The sequence below is a fragment of the Tamandua tetradactyla genome, chromosome 15 (assembly GCF_023851605.1).
Source record: "Tamandua tetradactyla isolate mTamTet1 chromosome 15, mTamTet1.pri, whole genome shotgun sequence".
Taxonomy (NCBI): Eukaryota; Metazoa; Chordata; class Mammalia; order Pilosa; family Myrmecophagidae; genus Tamandua; species Tamandua tetradactyla.
Genome location: NC_135341.1, coordinates 59,316,321 through 59,321,411, shown reverse-complemented (window position 1 = coordinate 59,321,411; position 5,091 = coordinate 59,316,321).

The window sequence follows — 5,091 nt, the reverse complement described above, 5'->3', positions numbered from 1 at the left end:
ATGGGTCCCAAAGCCTCGAGGTGCCGTTTAGAAGGTGCTCCCAGACACCTCCCATAAATGGTTGACCCCTAAATCTTGGCTTATTGGCAGAAAAATGATGTGATTATTCACTCACTGACAGAGTTGCTGTTATGCTTGCTCTGTAACAAGGTTTCTCAACCTTGGTACTATTGATATTTTTGACCACATACTTCTATGTTGTAGAGAGTGCTCCTGTGTATTTTGGGTTGTTTAAGAGCATTCTTGGTCTCTACCCATTAGAGACCAAGTACCAACCCTCCCCTGAATTTTGACAACGAAAAATGTCTCCAGACATTGCCAAATGTTCCCTAGGGCTCAAAATTGCCCCCGTTGAGAACTATTGCTCTATGAGAAGGGAGATGCAGCACAGGTGGGAATCCCCTACTCGACCAAGGCAATTGCTTAGGACCCGGCGAACCTCCCTATGGAGAGAGTGAAAGGATGGGCATGTGCGTTCTATCTCATGGACCCCTTGTCTTGGTTTTGGTTTTCCCAAATTCGGAGTCCAGGGTATGTGTTCAGGTGGTTTATCTGGGAGATGATCCCAGGAATCACACGTGAAGTGAGAAAGTACAACTGGGAAAAGGAGAAAGTTAAAATGTGTAAATGTAGATGACTGGTGTGGATCAATGAGGCTCAAAAGCTCTGGGGACCTTCTGAGGGTCAGGGTAGAATGTATGCTTACAAAGAATGGATAGTTGGGCATTTGTGTGCTGACTCCCATCCCCTATTGGCAGGGGATCACCCTGAGGATGTAAATTCCCCTGCACTCCCTTGTTGTACCTACTTGCTACCTTGCAAGCTCAGATGGTGCTGGGAGAAAACCCTCAAGCAGAGGTAAAGGGAGATTATAGATGCTTAAGGTGAAAAGCTGTCAGCATGCTGGAAATTGCCTACCGTAGCTATAGGTGAGCTGAGCGGTTCATCAGGTTGTGGACATCAATAGTTTTTCCTTTATCCTATCTTTGTGGATATCCTATATCATCAAAAAAGCCTATTTTTCAATGCACAGCCTGTGATATTGAGGAACTTGTCCCAAATCCTGATGCATGGCAAGTGGGACTCACAAGACATTCAGCTTGTGGACACTCTCTGGCTGCCACTCTGTGGTTAAGGAGATAGGCTTCTGAATAGACTCTGCTTAATGCTAACAAAAACGATAGATAGCAGTAGGGCAGAAAGAAACTCAGTGCTTTGTGAAAATGCCAGAGTATCTGAAGGTTTATTTTGCAGGTTGCCCAGGAAGTGTTGAAATATTTGTCCCTTTCCAGGGTGTCTGCCTTTACAAGGGTTTTGTGGTTTGACAGGGGCATGCACATATCAAAAGAGCATGTGGAACTTTGCTGGGACTTAGTATGCAGACAGCATGCTTACTAGGTACTGTGTATTCTAGCAAGTCTGATGAAAGATGGGAATTAGAGTTATTGTTGTCTTCTGTGAATAAGGGAATTGAGATGCAACGTGGAGGGTCTATGGGGATTTCAAGGACCTTAGCTCATGTTATGAGAAGCAACAATAGCCTAGGATTATTGCTCTTGCTTATGGGCGGACAGGTTTGAATGCCAAACTGAGGGGTTTGGATTTGATATGACAAGCCACAGAAAGCTTCCGAGGCTTGCCTAGTGAGGAAATGACATGATGAAAATGATGATGGAGAGCTTCATTCTCACAGCTGTTGGATAACAATTATTCTAGTAAATGCCTAGTTACAGTGAGGGTTGGAATAAGGAGAAACTGGAGTTGGAGTGGCCAGCCAAGAAGCTGCTACCATAATACAGGGATAAGATGGTGTAGATGGTAGAATCAAATCTGAATTCACATAAGGATTCCAATCTTCTGGCAGCCCTTTCTAGACCTAAAAATAATGCAGCAATACCAGACCTGATATTAATGAGAAAATATTTTCTGAGAAGTCTCCTGACAAGTTAAGGGCTCATCTAATGTAGCTAGGGAGATCTAGGGTCATCTACTCAGATGATAGCTAATTTGGATGCCTACAGAGGCCGGGTAGATTGTCTTAGTTTGTCAGAGCTGCTATGACAAATAGCAGAGGCTCATTGGCTTAAGCAGCAGAATTTACTGTCTCATGGTTTTTGAGTTAGAAATCTAAAATCAAGGTATGAGCATTCCGTGAGATTTTCCAGAGCCTATAGCATTCCAGAGTCTGTAGCGTTCTGGTGCTAGCTTGTCACAATCCTTTTGGCGCCTAGGCTTATAATTGCATTTCTCTGCCTCCGCCACATGTAATCTCTCACTCCTTCTCTGGCTTCTTTTCTGGTTCCTGCTTCCATGTCAAATATCATTTGCTTATAAGGACTTTAGTTATATTGGATTTAGTCCTACTTTCATTCAAGTTGGGCACACCTTAACTAATACCAACTTCAAAGGTCCTATTTACAGATGGGTTCACACCTATAGGACCAGAGTTTAGGTCTTGGACATGTCTTTTGTGGGGGATGTGATTCAATCCCCGACATTAGGTAAAGTAAGTGTGTGAAGCAGGTCTTGTACATATGCACATACAAGTGTGTGGGTATAGAGTGGTGGACACTGTTCTTGTAGAACTTAGTTTGTGCAGTGGTATGCTCAAACTATCTTCTATCATCTCACAAGAGACAAAGTTAAACTTTCAAGAAATTTGTAAGTTAGTGGATGCTATAGTTGTAGCTTGAAATCAGCCATTGACAGGAGTATTTACACTACTGAAATTGGCAGACACTGCAATTCAGGGTTCCTTCTCCCAATTGCTATCACGTTGTTCAACATGACCAGCACACCACTGGCACTGTGGCAAATGAGAACATACATGCCCAGGATAAAGTGGGAGCTGCTACTCAACTTCAACTTCTGTTGCCTGGTGGGAATGTGGCTCCATCATTTCCAGATGTTTTAACTTTTCAATAGTCAGTTTCCTTTTATATTCGATATAGTATAGACATAGGTGGGTTTATGGCACATTTGAGGAAAAATAAGGAGGACAGAGTAGAGTGACAGAGTGGACAGATACTGAAGTTAAACAGTATGTTCTTGAAGTCCTTATCTGATCTGTCTGTTGCTCTAAAGAGAATTGTACAAATGGCATTCCACAAAAAAAAAAAAAGAAGACACCATAGCATTCTTCTTTACCCTAAACATGTACCATCTCTTTCAAGTTATTTGTGGAGTTAGGTATGTGTAACTAAAGAACTGAAGAGAAGGGATTAGGGCCTACCAAGAAACTGAGAGGTATAATTCCTACTTTAAATACTCAGTTACTTTCACTGAAAATTGGGGAGTGTTCTAGTTTGCTAGTTGCTGGAATGCAATATACCAGAAACGGAATGGCTCTTAACAAGGGGAATTTAATGAGTTAGTAATTTACAGTTCTAACGCTGAGAAAATGTCCCAACTAAAACAAGTCTATAGAAATGTCCAATCAAAGGCATCCAGGGAAAGATACCTTGGTTCAAGAAGGCTGATGAAGTTCAGGGTTTCTCTGTCAGCTGGAAGGGCACATGGTGAACACAGCATCATCTGCTAGCTTTCTCTCCTGACTTCCGGTTTCATGAAGCTCCCGGGAGGCATTTTCCTTCTTCATCTCCAAAGGTCACTGGCTCATGGACTCTCTGCTTCGTGGTGCTGCAGCATTCTCTGCTCTCTCTGAATCTCTCATTCTCCAAAATGTTTCCTCTTTTATAGGACTTCAGAAACTAATCAAGACCCACTCAAATGGGTAGAGACATGACGTCACCTAATCCAATTTAACAACCACTCTTGACTAAATCACATCACCCAGGGAAATGATCTCATTACAGTTTCAAATATACAGTATTGAATAGAGATTATTCTACCTTTATGAAATGGGATTTATATTAAAACATGGATTTTCTTAGGGGACATGCTTCCTTTCAAACCAGCACAGGGAGCAAATATAAATAAAAAATCAGACACTATGAGATTTGATTCTTGGGTGTGTTGTCATAATCCTTGAGATCCTCCTACATTCATGTTTGGAAAAAAAATGGTTAGTCTCCATGATGCCCCTTAATTTAAACTTTGGGAGACAGTTTTGCAGGGCTGACATAGGTGGCTTGCATTACCTCACTAGGCTATGGTCTCTTACATACCATTTTAAAAATTATTACACAGAACTTCTTGTCATTATGGACAACTCCCAGGCAAGTGGGGAAGGGTCCTAAATATAGCTAATTTCATAAGAAAGGATCTAGAGTACATTTTAGCAGCTGCATATATACTGAACAGCTAGAGAAGGCTCTTCTAAATGGATCTTGTATGCGTGGAAGGTCCTGGGGTGGAAAGGGGTACCAACAATTAAGGTAAAAGCAACCTTTGCATCATAAATCCAACTGCCTTGAAAAATATGACTTATTTTAAATTAATTGCATAGACCTTTTTTTTTTTTTTTTTTTACGGAGAATTTTGGAAGACTTCCTTTACACAGAGAATAATATCACCAAGTAGCTAAATTCTTCCTTTTCACCTGGAAACTTCAATTAAGTTTTTGTGTTCTTTAACCTTGTCAGGTCATTGCTCTGTTCTGGTCTTAAAATAATCTTTATGCCCTTCTCGACCTTCATTTACCTTAGAATGGATACAAGCTAACTTTCTCCTCCTCCAAATGAATTTAGAAAAGTTCTGTACGTTTTGAAATACTGCGGACTGACTTGGTTGCTGACTTGGGTTTTAACTGTTCTCTAGTGATGTGTTGGAAATATTTGCTAGCTCATTAACCATTGCTCACATCCTCTTTAGTTGTTCTTTATCTTTGCACCATTATCTTTTATCATTTGCAGTGAGAAATACTGTTCTCTCCAAAAGCGGTTGACCTCAGTGGGCCATCAGGAAAGAAGCTATTTTATTGACCGTAAGGAGTGGCCAGAGCCATACCATTCGATAGGTCAGGTGAAGACAGGCCTTGAAGAAGGACTCTGAGTTCCCCCACCGGCTCTCCCCTCTTCTGGGCACTTGGTAGGGTTATATGTCTTGGTCCCCTTGTGGCAAAATAAGGTAGGAGCAGTTCTAACCAGTGAATTGTAAAGTGGCATGTGTTACTTCTGAGTCGCGGCACTT